This window comes from Phyllostomus discolor, chromosome 11 (genome assembly GCF_004126475.2).
Source record: "Phyllostomus discolor isolate MPI-MPIP mPhyDis1 chromosome 11, mPhyDis1.pri.v3, whole genome shotgun sequence".
NCBI lineage: Eukaryota > Metazoa > Chordata > Mammalia > Chiroptera > Phyllostomidae > Phyllostomus > Phyllostomus discolor.
Genome location: NC_040913.2, coordinates 44,672,351 through 44,700,279, shown reverse-complemented (window position 1 = coordinate 44,700,279; position 27,929 = coordinate 44,672,351). Strand labels below are relative to the sequence as shown.

At 37.0% G+C, this 27,929-nt stretch overlaps 2 long non-coding RNA genes across 2 annotated transcripts in view; both read left to right on the top strand.

Moving 5' to 3' along the window:
• Window positions 1-25,975, top strand: part of LOC118497352 — a 307,937-nt gene extending 281,962 nt beyond the window's left edge. Inside the window, exon 4 of the long non-coding RNA XR_004899878.1 lies at window positions 25,817-25,975. This is a non-coding gene — a long non-coding RNA (uncharacterized LOC118497352). The remainder of the gene's footprint in view (window positions 1-25,816) is intronic.
• LOC118497351 lies at window positions 597-11,719 on the top strand. The gene is made up of 3 exons (XR_004899877.1): window positions 597-645; window positions 1,591-1,592; window positions 11,578-11,719. It is a non-coding gene; the product is annotated as an uncharacterized LOC118497351 (long non-coding RNA).
• Window positions 25,976-27,929: the final 1,954 nt, after the last annotated feature.

Sequence of the window (27,929 nt, the reverse complement as noted above, 5' to 3'; positions counted from 1 at the left end):
AGGAAACCAAAAAAGTTAAGGGTAGTATCTTCTCATTGATTATATTTGTGGTATTCATGGTGGACCATACCACTTCTCCTGCACGTGAATCCCTTGTCAAAAGGGAGAATCTGGTGATTGAGTTGATACATTGTATTGGCTGATTATAGTTGAACCACTGGCACTGTTTGGTGTTAGATGGTTAGATTTACCTTCTCTGAAGTGAGAACAGTACCTCAGAGATGAGGAATATTGTTCTGTTGTCTACAGTACAGGGAACCTCATGAGGCTACCTGGGGGTGGAGGACATCTAAGAGGAGTTTAAGGGACACAGCTCCCAGATACTTTTACCAAAGCAGATCTGCACTTGTGGAAAAATTTTCCTTTAAATATTTAACAAAAATAGTTTAATTGCTAAGAGTGGGTTTAAAAAGATCTTGTCCACAAATCTTTGTTTGTCAGTTGAGAAAACAGAGACTGTGAGATAAGTGATGTCCTCCTTATTCTATTGGGTTGGCCAAAAAGTGCATTTAGTTTGTTCCGTGAAGTAAAAAGATACATTTTTCATTTTCACCAATAGCTTTATTGATTTGGATATTTTGAGTATGTCAGCTGTGTCCCACATGGTATAATGTTGATTGTTCTCAATGTCTTGATTTGATCGCTGTCAACTTCATCAACTGGTCTACCCAACCATGGAGTGCTGTCCAGTGAGAAATAAGCATGAAACTTCACAGACCACTTTTGACATGTTCAATCAGTCATGGCATCTTCTCATGCACTACACAAATCTTTCTCCTTTTTTGGCATTTCAGCTTTTCTTGAAATAATAAAGCATAATATACCAAAAATGTTTGATAATTTATTGCACCTTCAGTATTAAAATGGCTACACAAAAATTCACCAATTTTGGTAAGTTTTTTAATGACAGCTGTCACAATACAATTTAACAAAATTGTTTTGAATGAATTTCAAGACAACTAAGCACTTCTCGAGCCATCTTATGGAAAAAATAAACAAACGAAATTTTTGGCCAACCCAGTAGTTCTTGCTTTTTTTGTCTTCCTTTTCCTATTCTCTTTTCTGCTTTTATAATTATTGCAGATTTTCAAAGGAATTTTTTTCCTTGTGATCTTACTAACAGCAATTGGTACAGATACTGTAAACCATCATTTGAAAAACAAGACCCCAGGTTTCCTGCCTTCTAACCTGCATCTCAGCACTAGACCTCATTTCCTGAGAGCCTTATCCTGGGTGGAGCTAAGGAACTTGGGTTTTATACAGGCATGTCAGATGATTATGATATAGGTAGTCCTGAGGCCACATTTTGAGAATAACAAAACCAGATTGTGTGTGTGTGTGTGTGTGTGTGGGTGTGCACGCGTGTGTGTGAAGAAACAGCCCTTTTAGTGTTGTAGTCAAGAATTATTACTGAATTTCATGGGTAAAAACCACATAGAGACCAAAATGACTCACTCAGTGGTGCCACTGAGATCACTGTGGTGAGGCTGAGAACCAAATTCTATGTTCTTTCCACAAAAACATTGCTTTCCAAATGCAGGTCCACAGAATGTATTTGCTTTTTCTGTGATCCATAGTGACATGAGGAAGATGTAGGATAGTATTGTATTTTATCAAGAATCTCCATTTATTCTGAGATTCTGTCCTTTCAAATGTTCTTAGTGTTAAAAATAGCCCTTTTTATGACATAATGGTAATTATATATAGTAGTTTTTTTTTTTATTGTCATGAGACTCACAAATGCCAGTGCACTAATGTCCACTGGGTCTACCTGAAAAGAAAGCATGAGATAGACAGTGGAACTCTACCCTCCAAGGCCCTCTACTGGGTGCCAAGCAGGCTCTGCAGGGCATTGTTTGGAAACTACTAAGTGGTGAAAGTATAGTAGACAAGGAGTCCTGAGACCCAGGTTCTGATTTTTATCTCATCACTAATTTACTATGTGACTTTGGAAAATCACTACATTTCTCTGGGACTCTGTAATTATCTAGGATTTTGTGTATTTAAAGATAAATTTCTATATTTTGAAATAAGGGAATTATTGAAATGGATTAGGGCTTATTTTCCTTCATTATGAGTAATTAATCAACTCTACCACATTTGTATGAAATGAATAATACAATTTTTTATTAAGCCCAGTACACAAAAACTCATTAAGCCAAAACTGGCTTATGCTTTGAGATGTAATTCAAAGCAATTGCTATTCCCTAGTAATCTAGATCTCTGTGGGTTCATAGTAAAAGTATTGAATTATCTGAATCTCATCAAGGCAAGACTCACTTTTTTCAGTTAGCCTATTTCTGAATAGAGTTTTTCCTCATACTTGACAAACTGAATGTAACAGAGAAGTATATACCAGTGAACATCAGCCTAGACTTATCAGAAGATGGACCCACCTTGATATCCACAATCCTACTCAACTGATTTGGTCCACAAATATGTTGTCAGATACTTAGGGTTTGATTCTATTCATGACTATCTACAATTCAGTCTTGACTGTGTCTTATAAATATACTGTGTCTTATTACATACCACTTCAGCTTTAAAACTCAGACTTCCATTCAGGGCAATTCTAATGCCTTGCAGAGTGTGTGTGTGTGTGTGTGTGTGTGTGTGTGTGTGTGTCCAGCAAGCACAGAATGAGCCTGCTTCATTGACTGAACATTGAGCTAGGCCTTGAGAGCAGAGTCGCAGGCCCTGGGGAGCTGCTTATCAAGTAAAGGAGTTAGGCTCACAAATAAATGACTAAATACAGTATAAATGCCATACTGGAAAAAATTATGTTTTTAGTCTTTAAATGCAAACTTCAATTCATGTTTGCTTCAAGTAGTGGCCTTTTAGGTCACAGTATATTTTGATGTAGGTCAGAGAGTCCATAGGTACACTTAACCTCTCTTCATAACCTGCAGAGGCTGTTTTGGCCTTCCCTGCTCTCTGTTGTCCTTCACTTTAGGAGGAAGGACATAAGAGTGGCCTTGTAGGACTCAGGGACAGAGAACTATTTTGTCACCAAAGGGCTTGAATTGTGTGCAAGCTGTATAAGGTATGGGTAGACTTCGTAACCTTCCTTATGGAGATGAGAATAGTCACTGGTCTCATGGGAAAGAGAATTTGGGCACAGCACCTGCTGTGGGATTACCTGCTGGCCCAGGATCAGTTGTTGGTGAGCAAACTGGGCATCAGTGTTGGGACAATCCTGACTGCTTCTCTCCACAAGGACTGTAGTGTCCTGCATAGCATGCATGATCACATTGGGGTATCCCAAATAGGTCTACTAACTGTGGCTATCTCATTGTTCTAAAATTGATACCAAGTGTTTCATCACTCAATTGGTCATGCCAGTAAAACATTAGAGTTTATCGATTAGTGACTTTTATAATGCACCTATAAATATAGAATTTAATTGTTCTCTTACTATAGTAAAAAATCTGTTTCCAGACACAAGAGGTCAGTGTACCTCATGCAAAGGGTCTGGACAAAAGTCAAATTACATTGACTTTTTAACACAGTTGCAAATTAAAGAATGGGCCAGAGTATGTCATTCTTTTGTTTGGAAAACAGTGATCTGTTCTTATGCATCCCTGTGTTATGGAAAACTGTTTCTGGTGAGTTATACATACAAAATTCATATGTATACAAAGGTTGCATCATATAAAGTTTCTGGCAAATTCCTAGAGGTTACTATATAAGAGTTTGCTATCTGTCTGCTTCCCTCCCTCCTTCTTTTTCTTCTTCCTCCCACTTTTAGCTATGTGAAAAGGAATCATACAGTTAAAATGTGGGAGATGGCAAGGGTTAAAATGTGGCCCTACTTGTTTGTTCCTTTCTGCTTTTACTGGACTGTGGTTGGGTGGCTGGGAGAGTCCTGGGAGATGTGTTACTTTCTTCTCTGGACTCCTAAGATAATTATTATTGATTGTGTACATTTTGCATTTGGCTATACATCAGAATCTTTGTTATTTGTCAGTCTTCCCCCACAGTATTGTGGTTCCTTAAGGACAGGAGTTTTAGGTAAATATATCTTCCATGCTAAGTTTTATACAATTATTTGTATAGTTAAAGATCAGTGAGTGGAGTGACAGAGTGAACAAGTGGGATCTTCTGATAGAGAACCACTTTCTCTGTACATTTGCCAGCCCAAGGTAATTTCAGATAGCCAAATCATCTAGATAGATAGTTATATTTCTTTACAGTGAGATATTCGACATCAAGTTTTATTTCTAAAAACATAGTATCTAATAGCCATAACTATAGCCATGTAGCTAATCATTCTTTTCTGATTCATTGGACTTCCGGTGTCTATAAAAAAAATCTACCTTTTAATTCAATTGAGCCCCGTTCAGCCTCCCTGGCCCTACCCAGTTATCATGAGTATTTCCATCACGGTTTACTCTGCTCAGTTGTAGGGCCTAAGGGTGTACCAGCCTCTTTGTACACTACACCCTTTCATGCCTACTCTCCTGTGTCCTCCAGAGCATCTCGAGGTGTTTGTCTCCTCTTCTCTTGTATATAAAGACAAGAGAGTTTTGGGACTCAAGTCAGGGTTTCAGCCCCATCCCTACCATGTATTAGCTTATGGCCTTTGACAAATTACTCTCCTAATCTGCTTTCATCATACATCAAAATAAAGATAATCAAACCTACCTCACATGGTTATAAAAGTGAAAGGAGCTAATCATTCAGTGTTAGTGTTCCCTTCTTCTCCCTCACATAGTCTGATTATATGTGACAGAAGGTAATGACTGTTCATTCTTTTTGTGATGTAATTAGTAGGTACATTCTTTATATTTTAACTCTCTGAAGTAATATCACATTTTTTTGAAAGTATGGATCTCCTGGTAATGTATAGAGATGATGCTAAATCCTCTGCAGATAATAAATGAAAAAAGTGTAGGTTCCTGCAGTAGAGAAAGTCACTTTAGCTTCTTTCTTCATTCTGATTAAAGTTCATGATACTGTACTCATGTATTATAATGTGTCTATGAAAAGAAATACATCAGTGTAGAATTCTTATGCTAGATCTTCAAAGCTAAATCTCTAAGAATAGGGCTTTTGGGTTTATGCAGTTAAATATTGTTGGAAATCATGAAGAAGCATGAAGCTTTGCCATGTTATATAGTTGTGCCCTTCACCTTTAAGTGTGGCCCATTTTAATTGCACATATACTGAAGTGTTGCTAAAGCAGCTGGCTAGGTGGGGTTCATCTGTGGTGATTTTAGCAACTCTACTCTTGCCAGATCATGTTTTTCTTTTTTTATCCAGTAAAAGTATGCCACCTGGTAAAGTTTCCAGCAGCTTAAACTAGCTTAGTTTAGTACATGGGTTTTTTTATCGTAACTTCTGAAGAGAAAGAGAGAGTTTATGAAAGGATTGATTTTAAAGTGTCAGTACAGGTGATGGTTGTTGCCCAGAGAGACACTGCTGCTGTGATTCCTGACACATAGGTTTCTGACACTGAGCCGGCCTCTTCCCTGCCTTCCCATTGACCCTGACCCCTGTGTCTCTGCTGCTCGGGTCGCTGCAAAACATTCTGGGCCTAGACCTGCTTGCTGTCACTTCCTTCACCCATAAGTGCTTACATCATGTCTTCTATCTTAGTGCCACCTTCTCCTCAAACACCCTCTACTCTTCCTGGCCAGTGGCCACTGCAGTAAAGCCTCCCTAGTCTTGAATCCTGTGTAGTGCATTTGCTGGCAGTTTTGCTCCTGGGTACATGTCCTGTGTCTCTCCATCTGGATAAAGAGCCCTGTGAAAAGAAAGATGCTGTTATATCATGTTTGGATCCCACCCAGCTAGCCTAGTTTCTTCCACATAGGCTATAAGTCAATATCTGTTAGTGATTATCTTAGTCTATTTGGGCTGCTATAACAAAAATGCCATGAACTGGGTGGCTTATGAACAACTGAATTTTATTTCTCACAGTTCTGGAGACTGGGACGTTTAAGACCAAGGCACTGTAAGATTCCATGTCTCATGAGTGCCTTTTCACTGTAACTTCACAGGGAAGAAGATGCAATGGCTCTTTCACAGGCCTTATGAGGGCTTTGCTTCATGGCCTAATCACCTCCCCAAAGCCTCACCATTTAATACTATAACATTGGGTATTAGGTTTCAACATATGAATTTGAGGGGTTGGGGTGGGGACACAGTATTCAGACCACAGCAGAAACGTTAGAGAATTTTTAGGAATTTAAATAAGATATAGTTATGAAATTCTAAAAAGTTTTGCCTTTACTTTAGGGCAATTATTGGCAATATAATTAGAACATCAAGATACTGAGGGTGTGTGAGGGTGACTGTTAAACTTAAGGGAATATAAGGAATGGCCAGGGACAATACCAGTGAAGTATGTCCCAGCAAAGGTTGCTGGAGAATGAGCTCTAGTATTTGCTTCTGACCTACTGTGGGAGAGTTAGTAAAGGGATGGATATTGCTCAGGACCATTATGATGAAACCAGATCACTAAGCCAGTGGAGCAGTCAATCAATAGGCACTGTCACATTTCTAAACTAGAGTTCATTTTATTTACTCAATTATTTGATGAACATTTTTTTAAAGATTTTATTTATTTATTTAGAGAGGGAAGGAAGGGGGGAGGGAGAGAGAGAGAGAGAGAGAAAGAGAGAGAGAGAAACATCAATGTACAGTTGCTGGGGGCCGTGGCCTGCAACCCAGGCATGTGCCCTGATTGGGAATCGGACCTGCGAAGCTTTGGTTCGCAGCCTGCGCTCAGTCCACTGAGCTACACCAGCCAGGGCTTGATGAACATTTTAAAAGTCATTTACTATGGACTAAGTCTTCTGCTTGATTCTGGGAACACTAAGATGAATGCAGTCCGGGCTCAATTAGGGAACTCATAGCCCAGTGGGGAGGCACACACATTAGTAGATCCATAAAACATGGTATAAACATGCAGGGTTAAAGATGTTACACAAAACACTGGGGGTCTTGGAGAGACACTGACCCATTGGAAGTCTGAATCCACTTTCCTAGTCTAAATCAAGGACGTGGAGAACATCAGAGATAAAGTCATTGAGTGTAAGTCTGAGACTGCCAAGAGGTGGGTTATGGCACAAGTCAGAGAAGATCACATGGGGTGAAGAGTCTTTTGCACTTTCTGTGTTTGGTTCTACCTTCTCTTACTACATTCTCTCCTCAAGACCTGCTCCCAGGATATGATCTGTGCCCTGGGGTCTCCTGGTCTTTGCTTTCCCAGGCTCAATTTGTTTGGCTGCCAGCCAAGTGCCCAGTATAGGCTTTCTGTCAGGCACTATGGGCCGTCTGAGATGAATTTATCACAAGCTAGTTAGAGAGAGACCCTGAAGAGTGTGGGGAAGGCATTTAAGGTATTGGGAACAGCTTGAGCTGAAGCACAGTGGCAGAAAAGAGGAGAAATGGTCAGTCAGACTGTAGAAGTAGGTTCAGGCTTTATTTTTAGGCCAGAGAATATATTCCTTATAAGTAGGCAGATAATTTTTTTTTTAAATGAGAATCACATGACTATTCATTTTAACATGAAATAATGTTAAAATGAATGGAGATTTCACTTGATTATATTTTCTATAATTTACTTTTAAATTCTTCAGTGTAGACACTGTGTAGTGTATATATAGTATGTGAATTAATCTGCATTTCAAAGATGGCAAGCTAATATCTAAAGCACTTATAGGGAACATTCAGTTCAGGGTATTTGGCTAATATTTGAAATGATTACCATAAATGCTTCAGTGGTCTTTTTATCTAATCAACAAGGAGGATTTAGAAACCCTGCTGCCAGTGGTAAAATGAATGGGAATGAAGGTTTATGTATTCCATACCCCTACATGAACAAGTTATAAGAATCTAGTGATCTAGTGAACCAAATACTAGAAATCCAGTCATCTTTGAATATGACAGTAGATTTGTAGTTTGGGGGCATCTTATATGCAAGATGTTCTAAACTAACTAAAAGAGTTAGTTGAGTGCTGCTTACATTTACACAATGGAATACTCTGCAGCAAAAAGAAAGAAGGAACTCCTGTGTTTCAGGACAGCATGGATGGAACTGGAGAACATTATAATAAATGAAATAAGCCAGGTGGTGAAAGACAAATACTATATAATCACACCTATAAGTGGAACGTAATCAACAAGACAAACAAGTGAGCCAGAGACGTGGAAATAAATAACAAACTGACAGTGACCAGATGGGGAGGAAGAAGGGGGAGAATGGAAGAAAAATGGGCAAAGATCAAGTCAAGGAATATGTATAAAGGACCCATGGACAAAGACAATGAGGTGGGGGGAGGTGATTATATGTGGGAGGTGATGGTTAGTAGGGCAGGGGAGAGTAATGGGGGAAAATTGGGGACAACTGTAATTGAACAACAATAAAAAATATCATAACACCACTAGCACTACTAGCTACTGCACTTTTGAACCAAAATGCTATTGGAACACTAAAAATAACACAGAGAGGGACTTCTCATAGAATTGATTATATAACTGTTTTATACCTACTTACTAATAGATAGATGTTTGCATATGTGGCAGAATTTGGTAGCAAGATTGTGAGAGAAGAGACCTACAGGTGTCATCTATCTGATGGAACCTAACATTGATGAATGATCAAATTGGCTTAGATCAGTTCTCACAACACACTTTTTAAGAATGAACCGAATGAAGGCAGGGAGGAGAGGCATTTAAAGAAGAGGAAACCTTATTAATATGGATGATGAATACTTCTTGGTGAGGAACGCATTCTTTAGATTTGTTTTGGGGATGCTGTCTTTGATTGTGTCCCAGGACTCCCTGACTCACCCTGTAAGTTCCATTTTGAAGAGAAAGAATAGTGTGTTCTTTGACGGTGGGGCAGAGCAGAGATAATTGGCTTACACACATGATCAAATCTACAACCACAGCAGAGAGCACTCACTCCTGAAATTTTGGGCAGTGCCATTGACTAGGCTTTATTTCATAAACTATGGTTTTCACATACCTGCATGTGTCATGTGAAACTTGTGGAGACCTACAACTTGAGGGCATTTTCCATAAATCACCAGGCCAAAACTTCATAACATATTTTCCATCATAAAATATAAGTGTGAGGTGTAGTGTAATCTGTTTTATCCAAAACACATTGTGTATTTGTGTGGTAATCTGAGCTCTTTGAATCAGCATAATGGCTTTAGCATGTTTTTGTCTTAGAGTATTGTTTAAACTCTAGGAAAAATTAATATGGTCTGTTTGTACTAATCACAAATTCTGTTTTGTGTTTCTTTGATATACTTTCTTTGATGTGAGGGAGAAAAGTAAATCTCTTTAAACAGAAAAAAATCAGTGAGTCTGTTTAGCATGTATACAATCTCAAGAATTTAGTATGCTGCACAAGATGGGGAATCTAATATTCTGTGTTTCAGACTGCTTTATGTGTTTAAGGAATTTAATTTCAACTGGGTGGCTTTCTAGGCATGCAAGAAATTCTTACCCTCAGACTGTAGAACAATTTGCAATTATCCTGTTTGACTTACTAGTCCACTGAGAGACAAGTTAGATGAAACACCAGCCAGACTTTTCTGGAAGCAGGACTCAAAGAACTGAAGTACTACAGCTTCCCCCCTTGTTCCCTGTGTTCTTGTATGAAAGAATTTTGTTTGCCCAGTTGGCTTCAGGGGTCATTACAGAGCAGGGAATTTGATCCTTCAGTATCCAGGAGAGCAGAGCTCTGACAATTTTTGGCTTCTGCCAGCTGGAGAAGAAAGGACTGTATTCACAAGCCAGGCTTCATAGCCCTCTTGTGCAAATACATTTATAGCCTTGAAGACAACATGCTGTAATGTTTACACCTTCCTTTATGCAACAGGAGAGTCCCAGAAACCTTGTGTCTAATTCACATTCTTACAGATCAATAGAGGATTTTCCACTGACTTAAATGATAATTTCAGAGATATTTTATCTAAAATTTCAATTGATCTCCAATTGGCAGTAGTTTTAACTTTCTGCCCTCCAGGCTTTCTGTCTAGAAATAAATGATATGTAAATTAATGCAAGTGTTTTGAAATCAGCAGTAAATTCTGTGATAAAGCAAAAACCATTCCTTACTTTGTATACAACCAGTTATTTGCATACAGCCTCAAGCATCTATGGAGCTCCTGGGTAGAAAATGAATAATGCTTACTTTCTGCCCTGATGGTATATACAGTTTCCTGTGGAAGATAGGAACAAACCTGTGGGTATAGCTCATGTAATGAGCTTGGTCATCCAGAGCTAGTGTCCAGGTTTTGTAAGATGAAGAGGAATTAACCATGTAGGTAAGAGATAGGGGAATTGCAGACATGTTAGGAGAGAAAACAACAAAATAAGACATAGTGGTATCAGGTAGGAGAACATCAGGCATTTCTCATGGTGGTTGCAAATCTGTGTTTGGAGCTGCAGGTAGGTCTAGCATAGCATAGTGGTTGACACAGGATCTCAAGCCAGACAGCCTAGTATCATGTCTTGCCTGTGATTTGAAGTAAGTCCTTCTGGCCTCTGTGTATGTTTCTTCATCTATAACATGGGTATTATAATAATATTATCTACTATATAAGATTGTGGTGAAAATTTAATCAAGTAATAGAGTCTTACATGTAGTAAATACTATGTAAGTATTTATTAAATAAAAAATGTGAGGCTAGGAGGCTCAGGACAATGGCTATTCATAAAAACACTCAAACAATGAATTTTAAAAATTTGAAGATGTTCCTCATGAAAACTGACTAACTCTCCAAAGTTTAGAGATAGGAGAAAAGACTTAGAGTAGTAGTTCCCTGACTACTGTGAATAAAAATTGCCTAGGAGCTTATTAAAATGCAGATTTTTAGGCCCCACCCTCTGAGAATCTAATTTCTAGCTCTTGGTTGGGATCCAGGAACATGCAATTTAAAAATTACCCATAACATTTTTTTTTTAAAAGCAGATGGTCCCAGGCTCTTTTTGAGACATTTTCTGAATTTTTGCCCTTTTGGAGCATGTGAGACACAGGGATGCAGAACACCTGTGTTCTGGTCCCAGCTCTCCCACTTTCTGGTTGTCTGACCTCAACAGGTCAAATAAAGCTGTGAACATCTATTTATTTTGGAATAATATCATTGCACTGCTATAAAGATGAAATACGATGTGTATCTAAAAGCTACCAGTGAATCAGCCATTTTTAAGTGACCTTGTGATTAGAAATAAAGGTTCCTGAGCCCACAGTTGGGCAGACAGGAAGCCTCAGTCCTGATAACAAGGTTATTTTTAAGATTGTAGAGGGAGGGTGATCAAAGCTAGACTTCTGGCCACTTTTCTTCATAGAATCCACCTTGATTGATTATCTAACTAATATTTCAATGCTCAGCAGACAAAGGTAAAGGGGGTTACTATTGGGTTTGCAAAAAACCCAATTGGGTTACTATTGGGTTACGCAAAAAAAAGTCTATTTTTTTTTCCGTAAAATAAAAGACACAGTTTTCATTTTCACCAATAACTTTATTGATTTGGATATTTTGAGTATGTTGGCTATCTCTCACATTTTATAACAATGATTGTTCTCAATTAATGTCTGGATTTGATTGCTAGCAACTTCAACTGGTCTTACCCAACTGTGGAACATTGTCCAGTGAGAAATCAGCATGAAACTTTGCAAAACACATTTGACACATTCAGTCAGTCACAGAACCTTCACCATGCACTGCACAAATCCTTTTTTGTGTTTCAGTTGCATTTTTACCCTTCTTGAAATAATAAAACATACTATGCTGAAAATCAACATAATTGCTTCCGTCTTCAATATTAAAATGGCTACACAAAAAATTTACCAATTTTTATGTTTTTGAATGCACGCCATATCTAACGCAGTTGTTTCAAATAAAGTCCAAGACAACTAAATGCTACTAGAGCCATCTTACAGGAAAACTGAATGAACTTTTTGGCCAACCCAATACCTTGATTAGGCAAACAATCCCATTGTTAGGTAGCTCTGGTTGTAAGAAAGCTGTACAGATTAGGCCAAAATGGGCCTGCCAGTAGATTTCTGCATATCATTTTAGACAACTGAGTGTGGAATTGTTCTTTAGAATAAGATTGAGTGGTATCTAAACCCGTAACTTGAGTAGGGAGAGCACAGAGGAGGGTTGGCTGGCTAAGTTCACATTCCTTTCTCAGCTCATGTGTTTAGCTACAGCTACAACTTCACATGCCAAAGTGAAAAGAGAGGATTTAGGAAAAAAATAAAGGATTGGAAAGACATTTTGTATTTTATTAAGATAAAAATGTATTTGCTGCTAGATATATTTTCCCAAAATATAGTTTCTTCTGGTTTGAGAACTTAGCAGCTACCCACAGGGACTTACTGTGAGGGAATAAAACATTTAGGACTAAACATTTTTTAAAACTCTCAATTGGAAATTTAGTGTAAAACTGATTTGAAGTATATTTTATTCTTCTTTAATTTAAGTAGAATCCAACAAGAAAAAGAACTGAAATCCAAAATTGCCTCTTTGTCTCTGGAGATGAATAAAAGGAGATTTTTTTTTCTCTACTTAACCCACAAGGATAAAAGCTAATTATTGCTGCTCTTTTCACTGCCTGCTAAGGGAGAAGTAAATGCACACACAAATGTGTGTGTACATGGGTCTGAGTGTAAACCAGACTTGCATTATTATATGTGTTTTATAGTTAGAGATTTTGATGTTTTCTATGAAAATATTCCATTGTTTATATAATAAGTTAATGAAAAATTATAGTGTTAAGATCTCTATTTTTCTTTGAAAACTATTGTTTATCTAATAATGTGGTTCGCACCTGAAGGAGAACTTTTACTTGAAGGTGAAGGAGTATTTGTGATTTTTCTTTTTTTTTTTTCATTTACTGATTTTAAATGTATTAATTACTTTTGTGTTATTTTACTCATTACAATAAGTGTCTTAAAGGATCAGAGATGAAGATGTGATCACAATGTTTGACCTATCATGTAAAAGCTCTCCTTGAATTTCCTGGTGGAGTTCTTATGTCTAATTACAGATAGTTCACTGTGTTGCAAGGTAAGATTTGTGTTAAGAATAATGGAATAATACTTATATTGTTTATTACTCCTTCAGGGTATATTAGTATAATTACCTTATCCAGTATATATTAAAATGACAAATTATCAGAGAAGAGAGATCGAGGGCAAAGAATGAATATCAATAAAATAAGGATAGTGCCAACTTGTACCCACCTCTCCAGCCTTACTTCTTGCTACTTCTCTATTGTTGTCTACACAGTAACCCTTCCTGCTCTGACTTTTTAATGTCTCACACCCTCCCTTCCCCTGGTTATTTAATTGTGTGGTTCCCTCTGGCCTCTAACTCCATTTTTTTTCCTGACCCAGTGCTACTTATTCTTAAGGTTCAGGATAAGTGCTGTTTCTTTCAGGAATCTTTGATGATCTGTCCTTAGCATGCTGTTCTTTACCTGAGCACCTAGCACAAATTCTGATTATTATTCCTTTTACTGTAAGTCTTCTCAGCTATACTAGAAATTCCATCATGGCAGAAACTCCATCTTACTAATCATTATGTCTCTGGCAATCAGCATAATGCTTGACATGTCTTACATACTTGATTAATAATACTTGTTAGGAAAAATGGATAGATGGATGATGACTAGATGGATACATGCATGAGTGGGTGGATAAATGGAAGAATATAATACTCATAAAGAACAGAAGATGCTGGCTCCATGATTCAGGGTCTTACTAATATCAATTTATGCCAGGAAACACATACTTCTTTGGTTTTCATAATAAATACAGGCTGATTGATTCATTTACTTGATTAGCATGCAGAAAGTACAAGTGATAGCAGCAAGTGAAATATGAACATCAACATAGGAAAACTGATAACATCACAGTTATTTCCTTGTCTAAAACTGGGTGGAAGAAAACTGTACTGGTTTTGAAAGCACTCTAAAAATGTATATTTAACATTTAATTGTTTTTATTGTAAATGATTTTCTTTATTATGTAGCATGTTAGACATCTCTAAAATAGTGCTGGCAAGTCTTTTAGTCAATTATATGCTCATTGGCAAAATGTTTCAAAATATTTTGGTAAACTTGGGAGCTGTGGGCCATTCAGCAGCTCACATGACATTTCCATGTCAGTATGTTGCTTTTTTATCTCATTTTGTTCACTCATCACTTGAGTGCTTCTTGCCAGCGTTTGTTCTCAGGATAGAATAGGTTTGAATTTTTGGGTGAAAATATGAAAGATGTTATGAGAACCTCAAACAGTATTGTGTAATTAGAAGTGTATAGTACATTCAGAAGGAAAGCAAGTTAGAATTAGCTATTACTCTGGGAAGATTTTTGTGTAACTGTTTGTAACATTTTAAATGTGAACAGCCATTTTTAGACCTGCTAGTAGTACAAAAGCTTTACCTAATCTTATGAAAGTATAAATTAATCAACCATACTTCTATATGTATATGTATATATATAATATACATATATATAACATACATAAATATAAACACACACACTTCTAAGCTTTACACTGGGGTATTGGCATGATCACTTATGGAGAGAAAATTTATGGTAATCTCCTCTTGGATATCTTAGGAAGAACCTGCAAGATTATTATACTTTGAAGCAGCTACTCATAAAAGGAGGTGAAATGATGTAGACCAGTGGTCTAATATTTCCCAAAGCACTATAAAAGAATAAATAAAAATCAATGAAATGGCATATTGCTTTATACTTTATTTTGGGAATTTTAGAATCATTTTGGCACACTATTCAGTTCCCACCCCACCCTCCGTGACCAGGAAAACCCCTTGACCTAATTTAGTAAATTCTAACGAAAGTTCTTATAACTCAGAATATAGTTCAGAAGTGTTATGTTGTTTTGCTTTCGATTTTTCCTTTTAAAGTCTCCAGAAAAATTCACATCAATCTGATGTGTTTACATTGAAGTAAACTGACATTTGGATGTCAATAATAATGGAGAAAAGAGATGATATAAATATAACTGCACAAACTACATCATTTTTTATAAAATCATAAACTCTTCTAAATGAAAGTTATGTGAAAATATGCTTACAACAACTAAGAATGTTCCTAAAGAAAATCTCACTAACAATTAAAACTGTTTTATTTGTAATGTCTAAGTCACTTTAAAAGGCTTTCATGAGAGAGCAAAGATACCAATGTGCTTTGGAAAACATGCAGAGTGGGTAAAGACCCTGAAGCTGCCTCTAATTTAAATGCCGCAGCTAACATCCATATTTTACCCAAAACATACAACTTATTGAGCTGTTGTATCTCCACTGAGCTTTTTAAGCAGATAAATATGTAGACAAAATAGTGCATCAAGTTGAAACTTAAAGAATTTGGGGATATAAAACATATTCTTAAGCTTGTATGACATTAGTAAAAAAAAAATTCACATTATTGAATTTCTTTTTCTGCATCCTGTAGTAAAACAGTAGTATCAGCACTAGCGATAGTACTTAGTGCTTCTGTGTGCCAGGCCCTATTTTCAATTAGTTATATTTAGAAACCCATATAATTCTCACCATATCCCCATAAGTTAGACACTACTGTCTCCCAATGTATAGATGAACAATCTAAGCATAGGAAGGTTAAATAACTTGCTCAATGTCATACAGACCATAAGTCAATCTTAGAGGCAGAATTTGAACCCACACAGTCTGGTTCCAGAGTTTATGCTCTGAACAGCTTCACTCTTATGCCTCTCACCTGTAGGTGAGACTGATTACATGGGTCAGTATTAGCATTCAAAATGCAGGGAATGACTTTGCTGGAGCCCTTAGGAACTGACCCCAACAGGGCATTGAATTATGTAGAATAATAACAACAATACTAAACTCTTAGAATGTTTTAGAATTTGCAAAGCACTTTTACCTGTACTTCCTCCTTTGCTGTTTACAATAATTATTTACAATATTTTACAGAATATGTATTATATGTCAGATCATCTTCTAGATGGGATATAGTAGATGAGACAACCACACCCTTGCTGTAATGGAACTTACTTCCTTAAAAGGGTTGCATAGTTATTACAATGTTAATAATAACCATTGTTATGTGTGAATATATCAGAAAACAACAGTGTAGGCAGGCCAGACAACAAAATCTTGTCTTTTGCTGATTCTGAAAGGTCTGTGAAAGTTTATCTGGCATTGTCTAGGAGGCTCCTTAAGCTCTGATTTTATTCACAGCAAGACAATCCTATACATTTAATCCACATATAATCCACAACATTTATGGATTATATACCTTTTTTTGAATTATTCTATTGCAAAAACATTTTGTTGACTTCCTTCTTCTGGTTATATCCATATATGTGTACAGATAAACTCCTTCCATAATGACTTCCAACATAGATCAAAGTCAGTAACTACTTGTGAACTTTTCTAAGCCCTAATTTTTGTTAAAAATGAGTAATTATATGTGGGACCACCCAACCTGAGAACGTGTGTCTCGAAACTTCGCAGCAGCTGGAAAATTCTCGCTCTGGAAAAAGAAAAAGCCTGCATTGTTTTCCTTACAAAAACACAAGCCAGCAGTCATTTTTAAAGCTCCTTCAAGATGGGAAGTATTTAAAGTTTGCTGTTGAATTTCAGATGTTGGCCTATATTGAATGACATTAGGAAAAACTCCTCATCTGAAATGTTTAAAGACAGAGCAAAGAGAATTTGAAGATGAATGAGAATACCATCCACAGGCCCTACAATCTTTCTTATTTTGACATTTGTCTCTCTTTTAAGGTTTTCCACTTCATTCTTACTTATTCCAAATCTGTATCACAGAACAGTTATTATATTCAACTTCATGACATGCCAGGTACTTCCCAATTTTCAAGTGACATAGATTCTGTGGTGACGTACTATGCCTAAAGTCATATGAGCTATATTGTGTTTGATGGTGGTGGTATTGTGTCCCAGAAGGAAAATTGGGGGTGTGACTCCCAGACCTTCGTTCTGATGGGTCCTTTGTCATTTTGCTTATTGGAAATTATGGAGAAAATTGACAGACTCAGGATATTTCAGGATGGCTCCCATTTAAGCAGTCTTCCATTGGTGTATTAGTGAACAAAAGAGACCAATTTTCCCCTCTCCCTTATATGTGTAGGTATCATTATGGAGAGTCATGAAGGACAGGCATTTACTTACCTCATATATTTTGCACAAATATTTTAACCACAATTTTAAAAAATTTCTTTAACAATTAATATTACTGCAGTAAGCTATTTGCCATGTATTGTAAAAGTTTTCTGTGATACATTACCTGCCACAGAATAAGATTTGTAGAAGAGCCCTGGCTGGTCTGGCTTAGTAGATTGAGTGCTGGCCTGCTAACCAAAGGGTTGCTGTTTTGATTCCCAGTCTAGGGCATGTGCTTAGGTTGTAGGCCAGGTCCCTAGTAGGGGGCTCTTGAGGGGCAACCACACATTGATGTTTCTCTCCCTCTCTTTCTCCTTCCATTCTCCTCCCTAAAAATAAATAAAATCTTTAAAAAATGATTTGTAGAAGACATTTCTGTTTAAGATATTAAAAGGTAGTATTTTAATTTCTGAAATACCAATGACACCTTATTTAAATGCTGAAGACTATACTATAAAGCACATAGTGTAGTTGGATGATTTCTGAATAGGTATTTTTAAATGTTAATAAATGTTTCACATTTATTTTTATCTATCTCTATATATGTGTATATATGTGTGTATATATATCTATATATACACATGATTTCTAAATATATATACGTATGATATATACACACACAATGTCTAAATTGAAAAATACAGTAGCCTTATAATGAAAATCTATAGTCCTGGATCCCATTCCCAGATTTATTGCACAGAGAAAAAATTATTTCTTTTGATGTCTTTGTGTTTATACATTGCTTCTGCCTTTACAGCTCTAAGTGTATTTGTAAGATCAGCCGAATAAAGCATATGTGTGTGTGTGTGTATAATTACTATTTCTTAATTTGTCAAATTTAGATATCTGTTGACTTGTTATAATAGATAAGAATATAGTTTATTTGTACTACTGCCTCCATATTCCCAATATACTCAAGTTTTAGTTCTTTTCTTGTTACCTGTAGGCCTTTAAATAACACACTTATTCGAGTACTCGCCTTTGTGCTTTTAACTTTATATTATTAAGGTTCATGTCATTTATATTTGATTTTTAACCACGTTAAGATTTTAGTGTTTTAGGTTGATTCTAAAGGTTAAAAGTCAATTAAATAACTGTTAAGAATATGTAATTATCATTCACTGCTGACCAAAGTACAGTAGTATACTATGATTACATTAACTTATTTGATATAGCATATAGCTTTTTGTGTTTCCTAGAGTTTCTAATTGCTGTAATTTTTCTTTGAATCATTTATCTTTATGGCAACCTTATGTACCCCCATATTCTCCAGAGGTAGAATGAAATCTTTGAGATTCCTTATTTTCCAGGATACCTTCTTCTGTCCCCAGCTGGAGTAATTGCTACCTGTCTGTTTTGCACTGACTAATCTTCCTTGCATCCATGTAGTCCTCTTTCTCACTTTAATTCCATGTGCTGCTGAAGCATATCCTCAGAATGTTCAGGTAAAGGGCATGTAGGAGGTAAATATTCTGAATTTCTACATATCTGAAAATGACTCAATTAATGTTTTAGCTAAATTAAGAATTATAGGTTAAAATATTTTTTTTAGGAATTTGGAAGAGATTGCCGTATTTTTAGCATGCAACATTTCTGATAAGAAATCTGATTCTTATCCTTGAAAGTTGCCTTTTCCCCCCTTAATTTTTAGAAGCTTCTTTTTAGTATTTCTTACTGAAACATATCTGATTATGGTTTGTTGATGATCTCTTTTGGTGTACCTCTTAATGGACCTTCCATTCTGAAAACTTATGACCTTTAGTTTTGGGAATTTCTTATAAATTTTTAATGTGCTATTTACTTTTTCAATTTTTTAATGTTTTACAGTTGCTCCAATTATTTCCCTCTTTGCCTCCTTCCACCCAGCCCCCTGCCCTGCACTTTCATAGTCAATCCCCACCCCATGGTCCATATCCATGAGTCCTTCATATGTATTCCTTGACTAATCTCTTCACATTCTTTCAAACAGTCCCCCCTCCCTCCTGCCTTGCCATTGTCAGTCTATTCAGTGATTCTATGCCTCTGGTTCTCTTTTGCTCAGTTTATTTTGTTCATTAGATTTCTCTTATAAGTGAGATCATATGGTATTTGTCTTTTACTGACTGGCATATTTCACTTAGCATGATAGTCTCCATTTCCATCTACACTGTCAAAAAAGGTAGGAATGCCTTCTTTTTTCTTCTTTGTAGTATTCCATTGTGTGGATTCTGATCAAGATGGTGGCACAGGTAAACACAGCTTGCCTTGTTGCACAACCACTTCAAAATTACAGCTAAAATATAAAACAAATATCACTCAGAACCATCAGAAATTGAGTTGAACGGAAGTCTGACCACTGAAAAATTAAAGAAACCACATCCATCCAGACTGGTAGGAAGGGGAAAGACAATGGAGATGGGCCAGTCCCAGACCCACGTGTGGTGGATAAAAATTCAGGAGGGATATCTCAGGAGTGAGGAGTCACATCTCCACACCAGCCTCCGCAGCCCAGGGTTCCAGTGCCAGGAAGATAAGTCCCCATAAGTTCAGGCTATAAAAACCAGCAGGGATTGAGTCAGTGGAAGAAACTTCTGGAATCCCAAGCAGTTCTCCTTAAGAACCCACACACAGACTTATTCAGCAACTTGAAAGGCATCAGTGGCATACAGAGAAGAACTGAAATCTCTGGCATCAGGGCAAGAGCTGGGAGACAGGTTTCCCTCAGACAAAAATGTGGGCAGAGGCCATTTCCCTTTTCAGAGCCCTCCCCCAACAGAGCCATGGAACCAACAGGCCGGTGTCATATCTGAGACATCTGCAACTCCATCAACCTGGCTAACACTGTTTGTCCCACCCTGGAGATCCCCTGAGACTCTGTCCCACCCAACTTACTGGTCCATCCACACTGTTAACCTGATTCCACATGAACAACTGGCCTTGGTTCATGATTCACAACTTTCTAAATCCTTTCAAACAAAGCAACAGCTGGCCTCAGTGAGTCCCCCGGCTCCCATACCTCTTGCTAAGTGTCCCCAGGACCAGCACTAGCAACAGTAGCATGGATTCACAATTTGACTTCACCTGGGAGTCTCCAAGCCCAGCACAAATAGCAGTCATCTGCAGATTGCTTTGTAGCTCAGGTGGAGTGGACCCGGACAAAACACTTGGGGGCTGATCTTGGCCTGAATGATACAGGAAACTGCAGAGCCTGCATACTCAGTGGACAGTTACAGAACATGTCAGAGCACCACCACCCTGCCCCTGCACAGTTGATCCTCCATGGAGGGCAGAGGTTGGTGGTCAGTGGTCACAGCCAGTTATTTTTTTTATTTTAAATGAAAGATCCATCCATTTTTAAAAGATTTTATTTATTTATTTTTAGAGAGAGAAGGGAGGGAGATAGAGAGAGAAAGAGAAACATCAATGTGCGGTTGCTGGGGGTCATGGACTGCAACCCAGGTTTGTACCCTGACTGGGAATCGAACTTGCAACACTTTGGTTCGCAGCTCACACTCAGTCCACTGAGCTACACCAGCCAGGGCTCCACAGCCAGTTCTTGAAACTGACTGGCCTAGGTAAATCCCTCCCATTGACATGCCAGTACCAATGCAGCCTTGACTATAACATGAGGGTTTACTCTGTCCACATGAAGGGCTCACATTGAGTATTCAGCTTGGGTAATAGGGGAGGCTATGCCACTAGACCAGGGGTGTCAAACTCCTTTTCACCTGGGGCTGCATAAGCCTCCTGGTTGCCTTCAAAGGGCCAAATGTAATTTTAGGACTGTATAAATGTAACTACTCCTTAACAGCTGAGCGAGAACTTGGCACTGCCACTGGGTAGAAACAAGGTGCCAAGCTGGATGAAACAAGGTGGAAGGCTGGATTCAGCCTGTGGGCCTTGTGTTTGCCACCTGTGCACTAGACCCTATAGGACACCTACTACATTAGGCCACACTATCAACACAGGAAGTCCTAGCTGTTTTACCTATACATAGAAATGAACACAGGGAGGCTGCCAGAATGAGAAGACAAAAAAACATGGCCCAAATGAAAGAACAGATCAAAATTACAGAAAAAGAACTGAACCAAATGGAGATAAGCAATCTATCAGATGCAGAGCTAAAACACTGGTTATAGATGTTGAAAGAACTTAGTGAAGACCTCAACAGCATAAAAAAGATCCAGTCTAAATGAAGAATGCATTAATTAAAATAATGAAGACTTTATATGGAAACTACAGTAGAGTGGATGACGCCTAGAATCAAGTCAATGATTGGAATATAAGAAAGCAAAAAACCACAAGTCAGAACAATAAGGAAAAAAAAAAGAATCCAAGAAAACAAGGATAATATAAGCAACCTCTGGGACAAGTTCAAGCATACCAATGTTCACATCATAGGGGTGGCAAAAAGAGAAGAGAAAGAGCAAGAAATTGGAAATCTATTTGAGAAATAATGAAAGAAAATGTCCCTAATTTGGTGAAGGAAATAGACATGCAAGTCTGGAAGCACAGAGAGTCTCAAACAAGATGGACGCAAAGAGGCCTACTCCAAGATACATTGCAATTTAAATGCCAAATGTTAATGATAAAACAAGAATCTTAAATGCAGCAGTTAGTTATCTACAGGGGAGTTTCCATAAGTCTGTCAGCTGATTTCTTAAATGAAACTTTGCAGGCTGGAAGGGATTGGCAAGAGATATTCAAAGTCATGAACAGCAAGAACCTACAGCCAAAATTGCTCTATCCAGCAAAGATACCATTTGGAATGGAAGGGCAGGTAAAGTGCTTCCCAGACCAGGTAAAGCTAAAGGAGTTCATCATAATCAAATCATTATCATATGAAATGTTAAAGGGACTTATTTAAGAAAAAGAAGAAAATCAAAACTATGAACAATAAGAGGGTAATAAATACATGTCTGTCAACAACTGAATCTAAAAAACAAACTAAGCAAACAAGAACAGACAGAATCATGGATACAGAGATAATTTTGATGGTTGTCAGATAGGAGAGGGATGTCAGGGAATGGGTGAGGTGAGGGGATTAAAAAGTACAAAGAAGTAGTTACAGAATAGATACCAGGATGTAAAGTACAGTATATGAAATGGAGTAGCCAAAGAACTTATACCCATGGGCATAAACAATGGTGTGAGGATTGCTTGCAGGAATGGGGGGTGCTGTGTGCAGGAGGGCAAAGTGGGAAAAATTGGGGCAACTGTAATTGAATAATCAATAAAAATAATTAAAAATAAAAGAAGCTGTGGTATACTTACACAATGAAATAAATTAGTTTTTTTATTATCCTTTCTCCTCTGTTTTTCTTCTTTGGAATTCTTTTAGAACTTTTAGTAGTTGGGCCTCCTGGTTAGATTCTGTGCACCTTTTCTTGTGTTTTCCATTTTTTAATGTTGTGTTTAACTTTTTGGAAGACTTATTCAAAACTATTTTTTTTATCTTATACTGAGTTAAAACTTTTTTTTGCTATTATACTTTTAATTTTCTAATACTCATTCTTATTCTATTCCATTTTTGTAGAATCCTATTCTTGTTTTTTAGTGTTTTAAAGTTCCTGTCTGTTCCCCAAATTATTGAAGTTTCCTCAGGCATCATTTTTGTTTGTTTGCTTATTGCAGATATTTTCTTTTTTATTTCCAACTTTCTTCAAATGTTTTTCAATAGTCATTATCCAAAGATATTTAAGAATGAAAACTTGACTGGGAACTCAGCATCATCTTAGATTGTCTCCTAGTATCTTACTTTTTATGGTAATTATTGGAAATGTGGCTGTTTGCTAGCAGGGTTCCTCAAGAAGCATTCTTGCAGGAGCATTCTTTTGATTATCCTCCCTTTATACATGTACCCAAATGATAGCTTTATTAGCCCTCTGTTTGATTTTATTATCTAGAATTTTACCAGAATGTTTCATCTATTCCCATTTTCTTTGTTTCTATAGATTTTTGACCATTTGTGTTTTTGACTTTAATGTTAATGGAAATCTGAGAAAGCATGGGATAAACTACTGTGATCTGTTTGCCATCCTGAGATCAAACTATCTAGATCCAGTATAAATCTAGTGCCTTTTTACAGTTGCTTGAGAAGTTACAATATGAAATAGTTTGGTGCTACCTCATTAAAGGATTTCTGTGTTTCTTTTACTTATTTTCTTAGAGACTCGGTACTATGTCTATTATTTGTGAACTAAGAGTGGTTATGGATGTTGACTTTTATTATTTACTTCCCTTATGGTGCCCTGTGTCTTCCTGGAAATAGTTGTCATGACTACTACTAATATGGTTACTAGTAATACTGGTAAATTGTTACTAATAAAATATTCTTGTTTTTCTCATTTTATAATATTAGTTTATGTTTAATTATAAATCCAACCTACTGTGGACTATATGTCATAAAAGGGAGCATAAGTTCAATTTTACTATAAACACAAGGAGCGCAGACTACTGATAAACCCAAACATAAATGTATGAAATGATATCATAGATTGTTTTTAATTTAAAAATGTCTGATTTTGAAATGATTTGTACTTATCAAGATGATACAGAGAGTTCCTGTATATCCTTCACCCAGCTTCCCTTAATAGTACCTATGGTACCATGGTTACCTAACTATATTACATTTATCAAAACTAAGAAGTTAGCATTGATACAGTACAATTAGCTATGCTTCATACTTTATCCTGACTTCACCAGTGTTTTCAATTCTGTATTTTTTTTGCCTCTTCTAGGGTCCAGTCTAGGATACCAAAGGAAGCATGTCACCTTAGTTTCCTCCATTCTGTAATAGTGTCACAGTTTTTCCTTGACAATTTTAAAGAGTAGTTGTCAGATATTTTGCATAATAGTCCTCAGTTTTTTCTGATGTTTTGTAATGGTTGGATGAGGGCTTTGGGTTCTAGAGTTATTATCTTGTTTATTTTAGTATTCTTGGAATTTTCTTACTAATAATTGACTTTTAAGTATGTAATAAATAGTGGCTGAGTGAATACTTAAAAATTGCCATCGAGATTTTATGGGAAAAGGGGTCTTCAAGTTTAGTCATGAAACAGGAAATTTTGCTTTTAAGTGGTATAAAGAAAACAGAATTCTATTATGTGAGGTTTTAAGACAAATTTCTATTTATTTTGTATTCCTGTCATTTAGGTTAGATTCTACTGCCCAAATACTTCTTTTCCCTATTCTTCATCATTCTTTTCCCATTCTCTTATGCAAGGATAAACTGGCTCTGTTTGGCTCTATTTTTCCCCAATGTAGTAATCCTAGGCTACACACCTGCTCAACTCTGAAAGTACTAGCAGTCTTTCCCTCTGTTTCTTATTCATAACAAGCTCTTGGTGCCAAAAATAGAAGAAAAGAAAAACAATTTAAAAAGGTATGTGTGACCTTCCACTCCATCATTCTGTAGTGTTCCTAAGTGCACTGTGGATGTGAGCTAAAAAGTTCCAAGACCCAGACAGAAGTCTGTGGCATTAAAAGCTGAAACTTCAAGAGAAATTTGAAGTGATTAATTAGTGAGCAGTGATCCTGAGACATGCCTTAGGAGTGGCTGCTGGGGCAGCCTGTGGAGGGTGAGCTGGAGGGCTGTCTGTGTGGTCACTGGAACCAGCTGCAACACATAGTTGGCTAAAAGAGAGAATAGAACTCTAGATTGAGCCCTGTTGAGCTAGCTCAGTCACTCAGCTGGTAAGATGGAGATAGCGATGAGGAGCTACAGTAATATCACTCAGTGATATCCACAGAAGCGTGATTCCATTTCTTATTGCATCAGGAAAACCCTTGGGAAAAGGTGCTCTTTTTCACTGAGACAGTGAAGGGTCATGTGAAGGGATTGTGGGAAGGCTAGACATTTGTGTGGCTGTCCTAGGTGGAACTCGGCACACAAACTGCCCTGTAATACAAGGGAGTTCCTGGGTTTCCAAAAGGTTCTCTCTCTTTGCATAAGGCAAAGAAACGGGTGGGAAAGCGCACTGCTTGAAACTGTGTGTCTGTATTTCTGTGGGTCTGGCTGAATAAAACAAGATCTGATAGAAAAAATAAATATAAAGCAAATTAAGAAAAATTTCTTAATTTAGTATATTGCAACATTATCTGTTCTCTTATCAATTCTGATATGATATAGTTTTCTAAATCACAGAAGCTACAGAGTGAAATTAGGGAAAGAACCACACCTGAGTCTTTGGGCTTTGCTAGTCTTAGGTTCTAAGCCTGACCGTGTTTTAGTCTTTTCCTCTGTAAAATGGAACCAGTACTCTAACATTGCAAGGCTGTTCTTGAGATTCAAGTGCCCATGTATATGAAGCCCTTGCATAACACCTTGCAGCAGGTAGGCACACAGTAAATACTAGTGTTGCTCCCTTGGACTCATACCCCAGCCACAGTCTCAATCCTGTCCTGTTTAAATAAGGGGAAAAGCAGAATTTGCTTGGTTAGTAAAATACTTCTGACCTTTAGAAATTCCTAAAAACTGCTAAAAGGTTAATATTCCCCTCTCTGCCAGTGATACATAAGGAGATTGGGAGGGAAAAAATTAGCAGAATTTAATACCATTTAAAACATAATAGCAGTAAGTGCTAATACAGTGCTTTCTGACAACGAAGGCTGAGGCTGGCAGCAGTGGTACTTTGGACATAATCTAATGGTGTGCTTTTCTTTTCTTCCAGAATCACCTGGCATGTCAAAGCCACACTGTTTTCTGTGGGGCTTCCTCTGTCAACAGCTTCCATTTAAAAGACTTTTATGAATACATGGTTTCACTCAAGTCCCTGAAGAACATTATTTTTCTTCTGATCTGCTGGAGTTTTTAGGTTTGTGTTAATTTTTCCATTTCTCTCACCAACAGTGTTATTAATTTTTGAGGGATATTTTAAAAATGGATTAATTGTCCTACTCTATTGCAATAGACACTCTGGAAGTAGATTTTGCACTGATTATAATCCTTTGATTTCATTGGAAGATGGATGTCAATGAAAAGAAATTTGATATGCTACTTCTCAAACATATTGTAAGTATATTCTGTGGGATATTACAAGGATATTAGAAATAAAATACCCTCCACATTGGCTTAAAACAAATTTTATTTCTGCATTCATAGATTCTAACTGAACACATTCAATAAGCTTATATTACATGTCCACATGTATCAGACTTTGTTAAGTACTTTCAATTATAATAGTTAAAACCTTGTGGATGAATTATATTTTGAAACATTGAAAATCAAAACTGCATTTGTTAATAGCAGCTAGTATTATCACTATGACTTTTTTAAGATATAAAGTCTCAGTGACCACAATGCTTTCACTTAGTTCTACCAAAGGCTACTCACCCTATGATTTATGATGGTAGAACAGGGTTGTTGTTTTTTCTTTTAATATGTATATATTAACAGCTTGAAGAATCACTACCAATACTGTTATTTACTCAAGGAAAAAGCTTGCTAGCAAACCAATTTTAGGAGTACATGTTTTGCTGTTGAGATAGTACAAGTAAAACACTTTTATTTTTAAAGTGCTGTCTGACAAAAGACCTACCAAAGGATATATTCAATCCATGCATCTTTTATGGCTGGAAAAATAAACAGGAGAGAGGATACAGCTTGGTACACTGCGTGGACAAAAACTAAATGAAGAGCAAGGGAAAAGGAACACAGTACTCTCCCTAAAATGACACATCTTTTTCCACAAGCATTTATTTCATTTGGTAGGATTTTTATTCTGTCCATGTCGACAAATATTTTCTCTCCTAATAGCCTTTTAGAGTTTTTTTTTTCCTTTTATTTCTACTGAAAAATCACAGTAGATTTTACTGCAGTGCTGGCTAGACTCCAGGTTTCCCACTGCACCCTTCATTGTTGGGCCTCATGATTGACTAGCTTTGAATTGTGAGAGGTGAGGTACATATCAGGGGTGAGAGTGGGTGGGAACTTGTGCCTCCATCTCCAACACTCCCTTCTGTCAATTTTGTGGAATACTATAGTATGTAGAAACCTAATAAGTGTATCCATAGAAACAGAAGTGCTGGGAAGGACTTGAGAAGCTACCTAAATATTCCTCCTCCCCTACAACCCAGATCCCACTTAAACTTTCCAAAAGCAATGAGAATCTATTTGTTTTCAAACCTTCATACTTACTCAATTTTCTTTTGAAACCTGATATAAATTCTTCTTTATTAGACCTTGTTGTCAAGAAAGCCTAACTCCTAACCTCCTATGATGACAATTTATTTTTTCTTCATGGAAAGAGAGAATTCATTAGTCAGAATACCCCATTATAGACTTGGGTCATCCTTTTTCTCTTCAGGAGAATAAACTCATTTTTTGTAACTTTTCCCATAAAATTGTTTAATCCAAAAATTCTAAGCTCTTTTCCAAGTTTCCTAACTTCTGTATATTACACTTAAGTTTAAGAGTTCAGACTCATTGAAGGAATATTAAAAATTACCTACTGGAGTTTCTCAGTGTCACTGTAGATATTTATGATATAAGATCATCCTTTCAATTTTAGAATGGTAATAGCCCTGGTTCCTCAGTCCTCAGTCATTGTGATAAGCAGATTCAGACCATCTGTGCATTTTCCTGCAGAGGGGACCAGGACTGTCCAGACTATAAACTTCTCACTAAGAGTTGAAAATACTGACATTGGCAGAATTGAATGAAGGCTGGTGCTGGGCATAGACCCTGGCTCTGTCGTATCTCTACTCTGGGTTACATTTATTTTTTTTTAGCTGTTCACACCCACACTAACATGCATACGCTGTTTTTGACAACCAGAATTTCTG